At 33.4% G+C, this 19,937-nt stretch overlaps 1 long non-coding RNA gene and 1 pseudogene across 1 annotated transcript; one reads left to right on the plus strand and one right to left on the minus strand.

The window, feature by feature from the left end:
* The first annotated feature begins 10,958 nt into the window (after positions 1 to 10,958).
* On the plus strand, positions 10,959 to 13,010 carry LOC112096717. Its single transcript, XR_002904568.1, has 3 exons — positions 10,959 to 11,634; positions 12,038 to 12,582; positions 12,706 to 13,010. It is a non-coding gene; the product is annotated as an uncharacterized LOC112096717 (long non-coding RNA).
* A 1,003-nt stretch (positions 13,011 to 14,013) lies between these two features.
* Positions 14,014 to 15,996, minus strand: LOC18037036 (annotated as a pseudogene).
* Positions 15,997 to 19,937: the final 3,941 nt, after the last annotated feature.

The raw sequence follows: 19,937 nt of genomic DNA on the forward strand, positions 1-19,937 counted from the left end.
AATAAATAAAAAGAGTGTAAGGCGACTCAATAGAATTTTGTCAGTGTATGTGAGTGTAAAATACTATAATGTTTCTTGATAAATTATGAATAAAAATGGAGTATAATGTGCTCAGAGAAATTTAACATTAGTTAAATCACAAAAAACAAAAGTGGAGGTATGATACAACCGTTACAACGTAGGTGAACCCATATCTACATATTATTTTTATCTTTTATATAATGGGTTCGGGGTTCCAGTGAAAGGCTTTGTTCTGGTTCAATTTAATTTATCTTTATATTTACAAACAAAATATTAAACACATTTTTCACTTTTCGATACAAAAGAGAGTAGAGTTTAACAAGAGACTGATATTTGGCTAGTTCTCCATTGAAAAATAATAATAAGGGTAATTTATGGAAACCTCCCCTGAGGTTTGCCCTTGTTCCACTTGGAGAGAATGTATGCATATATTGACATATAGCACCCCTAACCGTGTATCAGTGATAGACTGCTGTTTGTTCTGTTACCGAAAGTGCAATAATGCCCTTCACTGCACAGTTCAATAACTAACAATACTTGCAGCAACGTGGAGTTGCAGACTTGACGATGCTTCTTGCATTGCAGAAGATAACAAAACCGAAGTTTTTAACTTAATTAAAATGCCTGGTGAATCAAGATTTTGGCATGATTTTGTTAGGATCTTATAGGGTTTGATTGAAAGAACTGTGCAACACCGTTTGCAACACACACGCAGCGTTCACAGCACACCCTCTCTCACTCTCCCTCACGGCTCATGCCACTAATCTCACCAAGCGACCAATCTCCCATTCTTCCTCACCCACGCTCCGTCGACAGCTCTCACTCTCTTTCCCCTCTAAATCAAAAAGTTGTGGGTCACGGGTCACACTCTCTTTCTCCCCTTGGACCTCCAAATTTAGCACAAAACGCACGGTTCACTCTCTCCCCCCCCCCCCAATTCCAGCAGCCGTAGGTCACTCTCTCTCCCCTCCAAATCTAGTAACCATGGCCCGTGGGTCAATTTGTGGAGGTAATTTGCCCCCGAAGTCCCACTTGAAGGAGCAAAGAATCTCATTTTTGTTGAAAGAAAAAAAAAGGAAGTAAATTTAGGAGAAAGAGAAGAACCCGGAAAACACTCGGCCACAGTCAGAAGAATGGCCTCTAGTACCACAATTTTTGAGATGTGCTTTATAATCAGATTGAACAGCATATAAAAACCACCTCTCATCTGGATCTATGCGTGTGTGCGTATCAAACAAAAAACGGAAAAAAAAAATTAAGACTTGCAATTCGCCTTAAAAAAATTGAACCCATATACAAAAGAAAATTGAAAAAGAAAGCTACATGGGGTGCCTGCTGGTTTTCTTTCTCTTTTGTTATGAATAACTAGTGCACCATTTTTCTGAAGAGGTGAAAAGATAATAAGAAGAAGAAGAAGCATTAATATTGGTGTTATTTTCTAACATAGGGTTAGAAATTTTGTTGACTAGCAAAGCAATACGACAAAGTGGTGGTGATGCAGGAATAGTGGCCTTTGTTTTTCAGCTTTACTGATAAAAGAACGAAATGGGTGGAGAGGAAGGGGGGAAAAGAGAAAGAAAAGAAGAATTTTTTTTTCCTTTTCTGCCTCCAAATTCTTTTGAGAGAGAGAAAGAATAAGAACGAAGATAGGGAGAGGAAGCAAAAGCTATTGCGTTCTTTCTGCAGTCAGCCGCTTTATTTTTGCAATGACGTTATTGCCCTTAATAACCAAACGGCACTCTAACGCTCATATACGGTCAGGGGTGCTGTATGTTAATATATACATAAATTCTCTCTCAGTATAGTAAAGACAAACCTCAAGGGAGGTTTTTACAAATTACCCATAATAACAATTAAAAAGACATAGGGTACTTTTTTTATAAAAAAAAAATTAGTAATAGATTTCCGATGGATAACAGATAAATATTATTTCTGCTTCAATAATTGTCCTCCTATCACTGCATGCATGATCACAAATTTCTTCATTATTTTTGTGAAATAACTTTAGCAAAAGAAAATTATTCGTTCTTTCTAATCAAATTTTATTTTTAATAATATAATATGTAATAACTAAAGATTTTTTTTGTTCCTTTTGTCGGCGTTCATCGGTCTTGCTATCAAATCAACGGGACTTCAATTATTCATACTGAGCTGTATGTCCAACGGTCACATTTGGCTTGAACGTAGCTTTCATATTCGTTGACAAAATTTATTTGTCGCTTAAATGCTGGCGTATTTACAGAGTGGTAACTCAGATGCTGAAAGCTTAATAAATATTAACTTAAGCTTAATAAATATTAATTTAATTTGTTATAATTATAATTGATAGGATAATCTTAAATATTAATTTAACTGGAGGGTGTTGTTTGGCTGGCCCTACATGAAAAGAAATAATAGTTGAAGCTTTTTATGTTCCTTTTTATTGGTAATAGATTTCAGATGGGCAGTAGACAAATATTATTTCAGCTTCAATAACTGCCCTATCACTGTGTGCATGATCACAAATTATTATATTACCTTTGTGAAATAATTTTAGAGAAAGAAAATTATTTTTTAATAACGACAAATATCTTAAATTTTTATTTTAAATAAAATAATACATGATGTGTCTGAGTGATTGATAATTTAGTATAAGATTTAAATAAATTATTTTATTATTTAATTAATAAATATTAGATTATATGAAATAAATTTTTAGAAAAAAAATTAAGATGTATAATATTAGTCAACACACTAAATTTAAAATGATCTGAATAGCAGTCAAGACTTAAGAATAAGACAATTTTCTCATTGACTGCTTGTAGAAAATTTATATAGCAGGCCTTAGCTAAACTTTGACTTGTTATATGCGGAAAGGAAAATGCTACTTACCCCGGGTCAAACCCCAAAACTCATCCAAACGACGTCGTTTCATCCTTTTTTTTTTTTTTTCCTCTTTCATTCTCCTTAAATGACGCTGTTTTGGCTAAGGCAAAACCATTACTTTCTCTTTCTCTTCCGTTTTCTCCTTCCTCTCACAGCCATTCACAATCCATTCATATATCACTGCCAAATTCAGTGACATACACTTAGTGGGTGCACTTGCAAAGCATCTGATTTGTTCCTCTCAATGTTCCCCAACTTGTCCAGATTCTGAACCACAATCAACACCAACAATGCCACCACCCCTGCCCCCAATGAATGCCCAGCAAATGTCAAAGTATAATTTGGGTTCCTGTCAACCAAGCCCCTTAAAAATTCACACTCGGCATCAAAAACCCACCTTGCAGCCTTCAATGACCCATTGTGAACATATCCACCATCAAACTTTGTCTGCCCAAGTTTGTTATCAAGCAAAACTGCATAATCACCTTCTTTTGCTAGGTTAAACCCCCTAATTGCCAAAACTATATCAGTTTTTTTTATAAGACAACCCAATCTGGATTGATTATAGAAGAGAAGAGAACGAGGAGACTATGCAGGCATCCTGTATTTCAGTTCGATGAAGGAAAATGGAACGGGGCAAACGAAGGGGCAACTGGGTTCTGAAGGATTTGCAGTTGGATTTGCAAACAAACGTGGTTGTCGGTTGATGAAGAGAACGAAGAGAAGAGAATGAAGCAATGGGTCTGTAGTTGGGTTAAATGAAGAGAAGGAAGAAATCAGAACAAAGAAAAAAAATATAAGCAGAACGTTGTCGTTTTAAAACGAATCAAAACAAAAAAAAATAAGAGCCGAAAGCGACGACCTATGCTGTCGTTTCGGGGTTTGACCCGGGCAAATAGCAAAACTCATGCGGAAAAGCATGTTTGAGATAAGGGAATTGTGGACGATAATCACAACTGCGTTTTGTGAAATAATTAAAGATTTTCTTTTTGGTTTCTTTTTTATTCAAACAAAAACAGAAATCATCTTGCTATCAAATCATCTTCTCCAATCTTCTAATGAAAGTGCAGGACTTCAATCATCTATGCTGAGCTGTATGTTACTGCTATCACTTCAGAAGTTGGGACAAGGCTAGGTTGCAGAAGTTGCTGCTATCGTCCAAAGGTCACATTTGCTTGAATGTGACCATTATTTTTGTTTATAAATAGTACTTATAGTTTAATATAGTATTTAGTATAAGGTGTTGTAATTTTTAAGATATAATTATATTAAAAAATTATAATTATAAAATAAAAGTTAATAATATATGATAAATATAATTTTTAATAATAATTTTAATAAAAATATAATATATTTTTTCATATACGTTGAGTTTGAACCGACAAGCTATTGATTCAGGTCTCTTCTAAGATCTAATCTTGAGCTTTAGATCCTCAAATTAAAAACCTAATTACCTAATCGATATATCTTAAATATGATCAATACAACTAATAAGATTTAAACACAAAGAAGCAATAAGAATCACAGAATCAACATAAAGGATTAAAGTGGTTCGGCCGCAAACAACCTTATATCCACTGTGAAAGTCAAAGAGAGTTTTCACTATTTGATGAGAATACAAGATACAATGTTATCAAGGGGCTGTAAAGAAACTGAATGAGCCAAAGAACAAGTTCTAAGGCTATGTATACAATGAGATATGGATCTTTTTGTCAACATCCGTTTCTGGTTTTGTAACAAACCCAAAATTTTTGTCTTATTTTCATCATTCATGACGCTTCATATGAGATTTGGATAAAATTGAGTGGTTTGATAATATGAGGACTGGGCCGAGTCTAATGTGTATTGGGCTAATAGACTCTTGCTTGGGCACACTTGAGTTGGATGTAAGCACTATGAAGTTCGCCGTTAATTTCAATAATTACTGTTTCACAACATTTACGAGTGCACCAAAAAAAATATTTTAAAGTTCACAGCATTGTAAAGTGTTCGAATTCAACTCCCCTGAAATGATATGTTAGCTATGTTTTAGATAAGACCTAAAAGAAGAAAATTGAAGTTAAAGAACTCCATTAATATGCACTTCAAATGGGACATCAGATTCCCTGTAAAATTTCTTCCCCTTGTATATGCTCTGCACTGTTTGGTTGCTAACTAAGTGAATATCTTATTGTTCCAACTGAACATTGAAAGTTCGTAGAAGAGTTTGTCCATTTTAGAAAGTTAAATTTACGTTCCTAATAATTAATTAATTGAAATCAGTAAACCACAAGAGAAAATATGCACCAAAGTCTTGACAATGAAGCAGAAGTTGAGATGCTTCTACTAGCTGCCCAGCATTCTAGCAAGATGAAGTGAAAGCCTCAAAAGCATTGAAGGACTCAGCTTTGTAATTTTCTACTTTTACTACTTTATCCGGAAAAATATTATAAAGAAAAACAGCCTAATATAGAAGAGAGAGAAATAACAAGTCGGTAGGATCAAATGTGTCAATTTTCATCTGCCCTTTACTGCTTCACTTTGCTCAATCAAGTGGATTTTTCATTCAATTCTTGAGGATTTGAATTTTACTGCTCCAACTCTGTATCTGTAAGGCTTAAGTCTTCGGGCTTCTAAGGAGAGTGAGGCAAAAGCTGAACATTTGTGGCGTCATATAAAAGATTGTGGTTCCGAATCCATTTCACATTAGGCATTGGAATGTTTACGGATGGTATACAGGATGTCACAAATAGTTAAAAGAAGCGATTTGATTGAAATGCCTAGATGTTCGATGAAATGTCTGTGCGATTGAGCTTCACCAGAAATTGTTGTTAGTGTGCGATGGGTATTTCAAAATACCCAATCCTACACGGTTGAATTTGAATTAAATTAAAGGAGTTCAGATTTAAACTTAATGGACCAAATAATGTTAATAAAATTGTTGAAAGTTAATTGACTCATTTTAGTAACGTAAAATTTAGTTATCATTATCAATACTTGTTCCTTTTAAGTTGTGTTTCTTTCAATAATCTTTCTGGTGATTATATATTCCTTTCATTACTTATTCTCACTGCATGTGTTCTTTTAGATTCCCAATATGTCACGTACAGTGTCGTCCCAATCTCTTCTTCCACGGATGCAGGTGAGTTATTCCACATTCTCTCTTTAAAATGTGTTTTTCTATCCCTGATCCCTGCTTTTGTAATCTTCTACACGTGCACTACCCCGACCTTCGGGCGCTGCTGCGCGAGCGACTCTCCGCGGGGCACACCGAAGCCCCTCGCAAAGCCTCGCCCCATTCCGAGTCCCCTCCCCTCACCAAATACCCTTTTTTTCTCCTCTGGATGATACACGAGGATCGAAGATCTTGGTAAGAAATTGATGTTCGTTCCCTTGTCTGAATCTATGATGCAGTTTGGATTAGCTGGTAGCAATCCCCAAAGGAGTTACGCTTCCCAAATGTTGAGTGACCAAAGTATGTCCCATCACCACATTTCTTTGCTTTTCTATTTAATAATTTATCATTCCCTTGAGAAAAAGTGAAAAACAGATTCTACAACCAAGTGCTTCTTATTATCATATGCTTATTCACATCGTCATTTATCGTTCCAAGTTAGAACTCAGTTGGGTCTTTTGGTTGCAGTGTTCATTACGGTGGCGTCAAATCCATGTAGTAATTATATCAACAAGTCTTGCTGAGCTTCTGGAATTCTCTTTAAATTTTCTTTCTTGTTTTCTATCATTTTCTCACCTGCCAAAACTTTCTTTACATAATCTAACTCAGAGACAACAAAATGAGCAGTAATTATATCTTCTCTACCTGGATAATTGCTTGTCGTAAATGACCCTTAAAATTCATGCACTGTAATGTAATACAGGGTTGTAATTGTAAGCCTCATCATACTCTTTGCTTGTGAGTTAGGCTTAGCCGTGTAATACTTTTCTTTTAAAACCAGACTCACATAACCTAAAGTTTAGTTGGAAAAATTGGCTATTTAGTAAGACACTGAAGGTTAATCAGTTGCATATTTTTCTAGTGTGGACAGCATAATTTCACGACTGTTTACTTATTAATTCCATTACCATGATCGGCTGAAATTTTGTCATACATTCCATTTGAAAATTAGTAATCTGTGAATGGATGAAAGATTAATGAATGCATACATCCAATTTGAAATTTTGTCATACTTTTCAACTGCGAGGCATCAGATAATGGATTCAGAAATGACCAAGGAAAAAAGCATGTTTCACATAAACACATCTTTCAATTCAACAGCAAATTTTAACAAAGAATAGTGAGAATGTTTCAAGCATTTTGCTACAACTTAAAATGTAGAGTTTATTCACTACAATGGGATACTGAAATTGAGTTACAAAAATGAGTGTCTGAAACAGAAGATGGAAAAAGGTCTCCAGCCTAGGCGAACTCTGTGGCCGTGGCTGCTCAATCTTGTTTTTGCCTTTGAGCAAAGATATGAGGAGACCAGGAAAAGCAACTGCGGCATCTTTGTGAAAGCCAATCTACCCTGTGTTTTCATGGAGACACAAATTATTAAGAGATTATTGTTGGTATGGAAATGAGAAAAAGAAAAAAATTTACTTCATTAATTTTCATGGCTCTCACTAGTTGTTACTTGTTAGATGGGTTGGAATTCAAAAGAAAATTTGGTGTCCTTAAGAGTAAGAGAACCAAAAAGGGCAACAAAAAAAAAAAAAACACTACCACCCAAATGGTGCCTGGAAAGTCACTCTTGAACTTGCAAGTTCAGATGTGCTGAACTTATTCCTTTATTTGATTGATCAATTAATCATGTATATATGCTGCTAATGCCAAGCCAAAAATGTTCTAGAAGAATAGATATAACAGAAGACTTACAATTCTTTGGGGCATGAAGTAATTTTTGTTAGCCTAAAGGGCTATATATAATATAAGTTTGATGATAACAAACATATGTATTAAGTGATTTAATAGATATTGTATTTCACATTTTCACTAGTTTTTTAAGGATAATATTTATGCGTGTGAATCAAGTAAAATCAAGTTCAAGACACTCAACGGACAACCGCGAAATCAAGAATAAAATTTAGAGCTAAAACGGACAAATTAGTGCGATAAATTCTTGTAAAACTGGTATGATTTAATTGATGCATGATTTAGCATTTGAGAAGCTCAAGAGATAATTTAATTAAATACTTTTCATAAACTAAAAGGTTTTATTTTTATAAAGTAAAGTATTTTGTGGATTTGAGTAATGTGGACTTAAAATGCTAAGTTTTGAAATCTTTGATTTTAATAAGTATTATTATTAAATTTCGGAGTTGGACGTTTTTATAAACATTTGAAATGTTTTGGGCCATACTATAATTTATGAATATTTTGGACTAAAGTGAAAGAATTTGAGAACTTTGAAAAATATGGGTATTATGTTAAAAAGGATCTTTTGCGAAATAATAATATCTTTGGGGCCATATCATAATTTCAGAAAGTTTGAAAAAGACAACTATTCTTAAGAAGTTCTGAAATTGGACCTATTTGTAAAGTTTTATGACGTTTTGGGCGTAGTATAATTATAGAAAGTTTCAAGCCAACGTGTAATTTTAGTGAACAATATTAGTGTAGCAAAATTCAAAAATAACCGTAATATCACTGTTCCTGAGCGGCTAGCCTGATAAATCAAGCGGCTAACCGCTTGGGCGCGCTGGAATTTGCCTATAACAGCTACTTTGAGGCCTTTAACTATAAAAACTCAACTCAAACTTCATTCTATGAACTAATGCAAGTAAATATAAGATCATACAACATATATTGAGCTTCCAAAATGTAAATCATCATAAATTGAATCATTGTTGAGCTATTATTTGCATATCCACTCTTAAAGAGAGTTTCATTGTTGTGATTTTTATTTCTCATCAAATTGTGAGTGTACAAGTGTGGGAAACACTTGGGTTGAAGAGATTGGGGATATAATCTCTTGTTGTAAAGGTCCATTGACACCTTGGAAGTCAATTGTAAACATTTGAAGCCTTGGAAGGCTTGGATAGTGAAATTCTCAAGCTGGGTGAGCTTGGAGGCGTGGACGTAGGCGAAGATGACCGAACCACGTAAAAATCCTTGTGTTTGTTTTCTCTTCCCTTACTCTTTTAATATTGTGCTTGATTGAATTTATTGTTTTGATTTGATTAAGACAATAGATTAAATTGTTGTGTGAATTATATCACATAAAATTTAAAAACCCAATCCACCCCTCATGTTGGGTTGCATAACTTACATTTCAGTTTTATCATCAACTTGGCCATCTGGGACTTTCCTATCCAATGAAAATGCCGATGGCACTTGGGCAGTAGTGGGGAGTGTTTCAGCGAAAAGGGGGATGTTCCGGCCAACGTGCGGCTTGAAGGAGGCGGCGAGAACAAGTACCTATGGTTGCCGGGTCCTATACTTATGGGGAGAGGTGATGGAGGTGTTGGTGGTGATGATGATGGAGAAACATTTCCATCCTTCAATTTTTCTTCTTACTCTTCCATAAAAATAAAATTCAGAAAAATGAAAAAACAAAAACAAAATGATTTGAATTATAGGTATGAACCGAACGGTCTCAAGCCCACTTGTTAACCTAACAACCACCACTTTTCCTATAAAGTGATGGACAACACAAGTGAGAAATTGTAATTAATATAGATTGATTAAATCAATATGTTTTTCAGAAACTGTAACATGTGATTATACGTCTGTTAATAGCATCACATTTACAGAAGAGGTTGACGAAATAGTCTATTATTATTATTATTTAGAAATAACATATAAATGTTTATATAAACTGGTGATTTCAACTTTTCTATCTATTTGTTCTTTATTCTCTAAAACCTTGTAATCCCTTCTTTGTATTGAGTGAAAATTAGTTAAATATATCCATGATTGATTTTTATTCTTAAAGTTTGTTTCTTTGTTAAATATAAGGACATATACTCAAAATTAAGATAGTCGCAAAAAGTTACATATTTAAGGGCCAATTTGCAATTGTTTTTGGGAGATTTAAAAGTGATTTGAAAAGTAAAAAATTAATTTTAATATTTGATAAATATTTTTTAAAAAATCACTATTGGCAAAATCACCTCATTCTACATTAGATTTAAAAAAGCAGTAAAGGATTAGTTTTTCAAAATATGATTTTGATAACCAATTTTATACTTAATATAATTTCATATATATTCTCGTTTCTATCATAAAAATTTAAAATTATCTTTATTCATTTAGAAAAAAAATCATTAACTTTAAAAAGATTATCATTATTATCAATTATATTGAGATGACCAAAAAATTTAACAATATCAAAAATTTAGTTTAGTTTAGTTATTATATATACATAATAAAAATTATTTTTTCCACATGTTTATAAATGTGTAAATAAATTCTATTTTACATTATATCTAATTTAGTAATTTGCATTCTTTTAGTAATTTTACAGTAAAATGTAACAGACACATATGACTACTTTTAAAACTCACAATGTTTTTAAATATAAAATTTTATAAAATATTAACTGATCCTCTTCACAATTGATTATTTCTACAGTTATAACTAATAACAATTATTTTAAAAGTTATAGATTGTGAAATTAGCCCTAAATCTAATAAATGTGTTTAATTTGAAGTTTGGAGAGGTGGGGTGCACATATCAAGAGAAAAAAAAGAAAAAAAATTACTAAAGCATGGTTCTGAGATTGTATTATTGCAATTCTTTATTACATAGAATGGAAAGATAAAATCTTGAAAAAAGCACGCTTATTTTCTGTTACATTACTTTTTTTTAAAATATTTTGGTTAAGCTTTACGAAATTAAACTATCTAAATTTTTTGATACCGTAAATTAGTAATAAAAAAATGGGACTCTATTATATTGCAACTGTTGTATAGTACCAAAGTTTTTTATCGTTATCCAATGTAACCATTCGATCTAAAAGTAACTGAATGCTTCGTAGATGGCCACGTTTGTGCTAGAGAATACCGGAGAAGTCGGTCAAGAAAAAGTTTACTTGCATATGAAAATGCACGTGACACGTTATGTTAAAGGAAGTGTGACTTAAAAAATGAAGTTAAGGCGACAATCGAAAGAAGCCCCTGGGAAAGGCCAAATGGATGAAGGAATCGATTCCCGGAGGTGATTCCTTCATCGCTGAAAGAAAAAATTGGGCGAGTCGAAGCTTGAGACATTTTGTGAAGAGGGCAGATGCCCTAATTTGAGGGAGTGCTGATCTGCCGGCGAGACGAGCACCTTTTACGTAAACAGCTTTTTGATCTTGGGGTTACCTGTACTTGCTGTTGCGGGTAATTATTCGGATCTATCAAATTGCACTTGCGTTAATAGGAATTTGGAATGCGTGTTAATTAGGTTGGATTGATTGCAAATGATAGAATTTGCAATGTGAAGAAGTAGTTTGCACCTCCATCCCCTGAACTTTTGGGAGCCATTTGGATTATTTGGTGATTACGAGTGTTGATAGAGATGACTTTGCTGATCAGTGAAGTGGTCAGTGTTGATAGAGATGAATCTCGCGTCCCTTCGATCTGTTCCTGTGCTAATCGAATCACCCGTAATTTTTTTTCTGAAAAGATTTAAAACTCGTAATTAACTTGCATGTATTAGCAGAATATATAAATTACCACCAACACAATAATGAACGAACGAGGGCATTTAGCTCGGCCAATCATATCTCTCTACTCTCAGCAACAGTGAGATTTTTAGAATTTTTGGTCTGCTTCTACAAAATGGTATGCTTTTCTATCTCTATGCTTTTTATTTTATTTATTCTCTTTGTATGAATTTATGTTGTTGGTTTGGGTGAAAATCGAAGTCGAGTACAATCGATCCAATTATTGTTACTAGATTCGCGAAGTATTTTAACTTGATAATAAGATAACAACGAGATTTTGAATCTGGTGTTGGAGCTTTTAGAATTTAGATGTGTTTATTTAATACTTATCTCATATTCTCAAGCTGCAATGCTTCTTTCTTTAATGTAACACCTCCCAATTTGTTATGTTTCCTCATTAGATTTTTGACTGTCAAAAGGCTTTAAATTCTTCCAATTTCTTTTTTCAATCACTATTTTTCTCTTTCCAATACTGATGATTTTGATTTTGGTCTTGCTTTGTTGTTTTAAAACTTTGCCAGCCCATGCATTTGATCATGGTTTCATACTATCGGGTTTTGCAGAGAAAGATGACCAAGAAGGCATGAATTGTTGGAAAGTATGGTGTGTATTGAGGCTAGTTTTATTATTATTATTTTTTTTTTGGGTTTGTTTAGTGTCCTCAAGTATAAATGTTATGGTAACGTAGACATAGATTTTCATTTTTTTTTTAACCTTGGGATATCTTTACATCAGTAGCAGGCGGAAATATTATGTCTCATCAAGCTTTGAGCATGAATCGTGAGTTGTTCGCGTGGTTGCTCGAGAAAGCTTGGTACTGGTATTATACAAATAGAAATTTATGATAGGAACCATATCATGAAAAGCCTTGTGGTGCTCTCTCTAGCCTTTTGTTAACCCTGCTTTGATGTTTTACTTTGTTTTCGCATGTGTGGCCTGGGGATCTTGGAATTATAAGGTATTATTCTTTTCCACGTACCTATTATGGTGCCAGTTTGCATAAGCAGAATAAGAAGATGGGAGGTCAGTCAATAGAGCAAGTACTTACAGTGAATTCTGTGGGAAGGTAATACATTCCCCTCTTTCCTGCTCTTTATCTTTTTCGTTTCTTTTTATGCTCGTGGATCAATGACTCTTCGCTTTTGAATGTGGATGTGTTAAATGTTTACATATTCCTTGCTGTTGGTAGTATGCTATAAAGAGGAAGGTTGTAGGAATCTGGAGTTGCAAATACTGTGGCAAGGTGAAAGCTGGAGGTGCTTAACACTTTGATATAAGATTCTTATCGGTTGTCATCTTTACTTTGATTATTCAATTTAAATTATTCAAAATTCTGTCCTAAGGTCCCTTCCAGTACTGCTAGTGTTGTGACCATGAGGAGTATCATTTGGAGGCTGAGGGAGCAGACTGAGAGCTAATTTTTTTGCCAATCTATCTTTTTTTTTCATTTATTTGTGATGGGAGTAATTCCTAGGGCAGGATTGTCTAAATGGATTTTTATGCTTGGATATTTGGTTTAAAAAGTTTTGAATTTGAATCTCTTTGTTAAATAGATTTTAATAGAATTTTAGCTTTGTGATGTTAACTTCATGGCCTGTTGCTTCACAATTGTGGTGTTAAATATCATTGCTATAATTTTTAAATAGGCCACAATGAAAATTGATTTCCGCCATTAGTAATGATTCATAAGAAACTTGCTCCAATTGAAATTGGATCTTTTGTTATTGTATTTTAGCGAAATGAAATCAATTCCTTCAAAGGTATAGGTTGATTATCCTTTTGGATTAAAACCCATTAACTCCCCAAGATATAGGCAGGCATTGACCGTGTTTCATTGTATGAACCAATGAGTTCATTTACTAATGCTCCAGCTCTTACATTACATCTAACTTTACAAAACTCTTAAGAAGATAGAAAAGGCAAGTATTATCTCAACACACAAGCTATTGTCATCGCCTCTATTCTCTCTCTCCATTCCCTGTTAGTCTGGGAATTCATCAAAATAGATGATCTTAGAAGGATAGACCTGATACAACCCTCTTCCACCATCTTAATCTGAGAAGCAAATATTATTAATGCAAGGACTTTTAAAATTTGAAGCCCATTCGATACAAAAAGGTGGAGAAGAGAGGATGATGACTCATTAGTCATCATCGTCTTGAAGCTATCAAGACAATTGTACTACTATGTGAGACGCACATAGGTATATATCGTACAATAGGAAGGGGATGTTATCTTTGCTGTTGTTATGATGCGTTTGTTTTTGGACAGTCTTAAAAGCAGCAACTCTAGTTGCATTTACAACTCTGTTAGCTGCTGCTACAACCCTGTTAACCTTCTCATCTACCTTGGCCACATCATAAGCTTTTTCTGCTGCTCGCTGTGCTTCCTGATTACGAGACAAAAGCAATAAGAAAAGAAAAACCCCCGATTAACAAAAATTAACTTGAAGAAAGTTATTATGAAATTAACAAGTTTTGTGTAACTCAGTGTGGTTTTCTCACAGACAACCAAACTCAAAAATAACTTCCGACTGTTATCCTAAATTTCATTCATCTTTCTAACATCAATAAAATGCTGAAAGTGAAAACATATGTTAATCATATTACAAAAAGAACATTGAAACATCTGCAATAAAACAATAAAGCTGTAATAAATTTTAGGCATCAACGGCTGCTGAGTGGTCACAAATAAAAGTTTGGTTAAAAAGGTTCAAATAGCTGCACTACATTGAGTACTTTGAAGTGGTAAACTGCAATAGGTGATACAAGATGAGTCATATTCTGTGTGCTTGGAATGTCAAGAATTCCATTTCGCCAGTAACCAGATTGGGTTTCCCCATTTCTGAATGTTTATATTCCAAGCCCTTATCTTCTACTCTGATGCCAGGCTCCTCCATATTGATGCCCATTGGCAAAACAATAGACACCAAATCCATGTATCTTGTCCTCAAAATATTCTCCAACATATGTGTCCCCATTTCTAAGTAAAAAACTTGGATGTCAATATGGGAAGAAAAAGATTGATATGCCTATGCATTAAAAAATACCAGAACAAACAATTACTACAATCTACCATTAACTTGCAAACTAATAAAATTCAGCAAAGTATCCAGACCAACAAAATGAACACCAATTATCCTTATGAATGACATCTTCAAGATCACTATAACCTTTGGCCACCGATTAATGCAATTACGATCAAACCTAAGCTCGCTTGCATTATCATCCAACAGTTGTCAGCGAATCCAATAACGAGTAACAGTCTAGTACTAATGTAGGAACACTAATTTAAAACCAATGGAACATAATCACATGATCAATATCACTAGTAAACTCATGGTGATGAAATCAAATGATACAAAGAACAGATTTCATAAATTAAAACTACATGGCTCACGTTATGAGCCTTGTTGACCATATTCTAGCAGATAAAGTGCCTCATCTTTTCCCATCTATGCAAGTACCATTTCATTAATTAAATTCAATGTCATTAATAACGTCCTCAAAATCGAAGTAAAAACCAGAAAAGTATATCAATAAGCATGGAAACTAATGCACATACAAAGGTCACCAATCCTCAATTCTGGCAACAAATAGCACAATCCATTAAAAAAAAAACTTTATAAATATTAACCCAAGACACCCCAATTAATTAATAAAACTAAATCCGTTGGGTAAAAAAAAAAAGAAACTACCCGAAATGGTAATGGCCAAGGCCATGCTTGGCCCCCCACTTGAATTCGCCAACATATCGACTCCCATCCTCACAAGTATGAACTCCACATCCACGACTCTTCCCATTAGACCATTCACCTATATAAACATCCTCGTAATAATACCTATAAACCCCAAAACCATGCCTAAAGCGTTGCCTATATTGGCCCTTATATCGGCTCCCTCTAGCCAAGTCTCGACTCTATATCTGTCATATTTGCCATCAACCCCTGTCACCCTCATATCTACCACTCAGATAATACACACCACTCCCAGAACATTTCATTGTCATACTCACCCTTATAAACATTGCCATTGCGGTAGACTTGCACCGAGCAACCGGAATTTCCCCTCTTTACTGGCTTGGGCCTTGACCCAATTGACCAAAACACAAGTGGAGGCGGCCTCGAGATTTTGGAAGGATTAGCGAGTTTAATTGGTAAAGAACAGGCAAAGAACAAACAAATGGAAGCAAACAAGAAAGAGCGAGATTGAGAGAGAACAATAAAGCCACGGAGAAGGCAAAAGCTGATAAGAAATGGAGAAAAAACTAATGACTCGGATGAGAAACGAGAAAATAAAATAAGGGCAACGATAATAACAGAATCAGCCGCAAGCGAATTCTCAAACGATGGAGGTTTTTGCAGCGGCGGAGCAACCAAAACGCGGTGGATTTGGCAGCATTCAACTGCGGATTCAGAGAATTGAATTGAGGGTTTAAGTGATTCGATCAGCACAAGAAAAAGATCAAACTGACGCGAGAATCACTTGATTTGACATATGCCCAAAACTTTCAGCACTGCTAATTTCCCATTGCATTTTGCCGAGATGATTATAATTTCACCGTCGATTGCCCAGAAATGAGAGGCCACATTCATGTAGGAATCATCATAAATTTTTTAATTCCCACAAAAAGCGCAATCCTCTAATTCTAAGATGAAATCGGCGAAACTGTAATAAGTACTACGAAATTTTCAGAGCCCACGCTCACTGAACTGCTCTATAAATACACAATCGGCTGCAACGGTTACTAATAGCTACATCAATTTTCGAAGAATTAATTTCAGCCGTTAGATTTTATAAGAAAGCATCCGACGACTTTGCTGACTGAAGACAAAAATTATGGTATGATTCAACAGTTGCAGGATTAAAAAAAATGAGCAGTCACGATTCACGAGGGGTGTACACACTGTTAAAAGAAGAGAATTAAAGAAAGAAAAGACCAGTTAATGTGAGTTTTAGACTCACGTAAAATGAGTTGAAAATTTATTATTATTATTATTTCTGTCTCTGTTTCAAATAAGAATTTAAGATTAGAGTTAAAATAAAATATTATTTTTAAAGCTGTTCAGCAAAACCGTTTCTGACTCAACGGTTATGATCAGCTGCTGGAACTTAGCGGGGCCCCCCTTGTCTGAAGCTCAAATTTTGCTTCTTCATTCTTTTGCTTACCGCTTCCAGCTTCCACTTCTTTACCAATACTTTGCGTAAAAGAAAGAGGGAAAAAGAAGGAAAAACCTGTTCTTTTTTTTTTTTTACAAATTTTTATTTTATTTATAATTTCTTATTTTAATTTATCATTTTAATATTATTTTATTATTTTTCTTTCAATTTATTAATTTTATGTGTGGTTTTTAAATTTTTTATTTCATTTAATATTTAATGTCAATTTACAAGTTTTATCTCTTTTTTTAAGTTTTTGTTTTATTTATAATTTCTTGTTTCAGTTTAAAACTTCAATATTAATTTATCTATTTTTCTATCAATTTATTAGTCCTACATATGGTTTATAAATTTTTTTGTTCCATTTTACACTTGATATCAATTTACAAGTTTGTGTTTTGTTTATAATTTCTTATTTCAATTTACTACTCTAACATTAATTTACCCATTTTCCTTCAATTTATTAGTCCTATGTGTGGTTTATATATTTTTTGTTTCATTTAATATTTTATGTCAATTTATAAGTTCTATGTTATTTTTCAAGTTTTTGTTTTGTTTACAATTTTAAAGACTAATTTACCACAACAACATTAATTTATCCTTTTTTTCCTTCAATTTATTAATTCTATATGTAAATTTTTTTATTTTATTTCACACTCAATTTACAAGTTTTATATCATTTTTCTAAATTTCAAATTTTTTTATAATGTAAAGACCAATTTACCACTTCAATATTAATTGATCAATTTTTCCTTCAATTTACCACTCCACCCATTTGGGCTTCTTGTTCCAATGCTTGGATTTTGCTTTCACATTATTGGAGTATATGATCACGATGCTAGCAAATATTTCCTTAATTGCCATCATTTTTTACCTCGTGGTTCATGTTTTATAAACCTTATCATCACATTGTTAGTCCTACATTTTCTAAAATTGGTACATTTCTCTTTTGAACATGTAACTTCTTAGAATTAGTAAAATTAATATGTAGAAATTAATACAATTTTATACTGGTGTAACATAAAAGAAATGTTGAAATATTGCAAAATTTGATTTTAGCCGAGCTCCATTGTTGATCAATAATAGGGAAGTCCACAGGAGGCAAAGTCTGTACCCTTGGATCTTCAAAATCATCCGATGAGGTCAAAGGAGCAGGTAAGGCAATCAGCCCGAGTTCATTTTGATTCCTAAATTCATTTCTTATGCCTCTAGATGTCTTTATTTTTCGAGCATCTGTCTAATTTGGTTGTGATTCCCAAGTAATAAATAGAAGAAACAAATTGGTTCTTGAAAGGCCGTAATATTCACATGAGATGTATGGCTTTTATTCTCTAATAGTGAAATAAAATATAAGACTACATCATAGTCTAAAAATAACTTGGTCAAAATTCTGTCTAACAAAATGCAAATAGCAAAGTCTTAAAACATCACAACCTACCTTTGCTGTCTTCTTTACTACTGTCGTAAAATTTTTCTGCAATTTCACCTAATTCTCTGTCCCTGCAATTAAACTTGAGACAAAAATTCACTTGCCGTGTCAGATTGTGGTGCCTTATAATTAATTTATTTGCTCGTGTCTGATTTATATTTTCATTTGTTCTTCATCTTCACTACAAGAAAAATAGGATATAACAACAAGAATATAGCCACGTTCACCAGATGATTGTTGTGAAATCCACTTTTTGGCAAGGCGCTTAATGCACATGTTGTTAAAATGTATTGAAAGTACAGATTTTACAACATGAAAACAAAAGTTAATGGGAATGACTCGTGATCCATGATTGAGTTGGTGGGTTGAGTAAACATATAGTTTCTAAACCTTTGTCCTTGTTGGTTGCAGTTTAATATCAAGAATGCCATTCAAGCTTTTGATTTTATCATCTTGAAGTACTAAAAAATTTTCTGTCGCATTGCTTCATTGCAGCTTTTTAGCTTATGCACCTAAGCGGTTGGTTTTACTTTGCAGTAGTTTAATGATGGGAAAGCTTCGACTGAGTGAGTAATTTTCCAATTCACTTGGTTTTTTTTTTTTTACATACTTATTACTTTGAGTTGGTTTGACTTTAAGCTTTTGGCCGCAAACATTGTGAAATCAAGTGATTTTGAGAAGCAAAATATTGTGATAAAATAGTTGGATAAACAATTAAAAAGATTTGTGGTAAATGTCTCTGCTGAAGATGTAATCGAGCAGCTAAAGCTGCTGCTTAGGTAATTGTGTGGTTAATCATCGAGGCATTCATTTTAATACTTTTGCTATTGGCTGGATTATGATGCTAATGATCTTATGTATCATGCACCTTCCTAAGTTTTAGAACATTCTCCACACAAGCTGTTTTGGAATTTTTGACCTCCATAGAAGTATGAAGTATGATGGTAATAAATTATAGTTTATGTGATTACATAAACAATTCTTTGGTTTACTACTTGATTTATAAATTATGAAACTTACTTGTGAGTAAACAACTAGTATTTTTAGTGAGGTATATCTTATAATTTATGGGGTTTTATACAATTTACATTTATGGGCAGTGATTATGTTAAAGGCCATCAAAGTATTCTTTCTGGACTTCATTTTTAAGCTACTTTTAAGTCATTTCATTTTTAATTATCGTCTTTGTTTTTGTGGTTTTTGGGCATGCTTGGTTGTGCATGTTGGGTTTGCCTAATTGCTTGAATTAGAGTGTGAGTTTTCAATTAACTGAAAGTAAGAAGAAATTCTCAAAAATCAGAGCTTGTAGAAAGTCAAAAGTAGAGAGCAGTTCTCTTAAGTTGTTGCACTATTTTAATCACATAGGATGTTCTTTATTACTAAAATTACAAAAAAAAAGTTTTTCAAAAGTTTTATTAAGTAATAGCTGACTATTGATAATTCAATATTCAAACTTCTTTTTCAAAAGTTTTATTACTCACTAGGTATTTTGTATTTTCTTATGAACTATTCCATAAATAATTTTCCGTACTCAATTAAAGTTATTGTGTGATAGCTGCCTATCAAGCTAATTGTTGTAAATATAATTAATGCTTAATAGTCCTAAATTAGGTTGAATTGACGTAAAACCTTACTATTTCATATATACACATACTAGCATTTTTCTTCCTGAACTAAGCCAACTAAATACTTTGTGCAGGGCAGCCATATAAAACTCTATCTAGGAGACTGGGACTAGCTATTGCTAATGCTTTGAAGGACTTGGAGGAGTTGCTGCTGTATATTAATCTCTTCGATCGTCAATGAGAGGTACTATTGAATGTTTGTCATTCA

Source organism: Citrus clementina, unplaced genomic scaffold (genome assembly GCF_000493195.1).
Source record: "Citrus clementina cultivar Clemenules unplaced genomic scaffold, Citrus_clementina_v1.0 scaffold_7, whole genome shotgun sequence".
NCBI classification, from domain to species: Eukaryota; Viridiplantae; Streptophyta; class Magnoliopsida; order Sapindales; family Rutaceae; genus Citrus; species Citrus x clementina.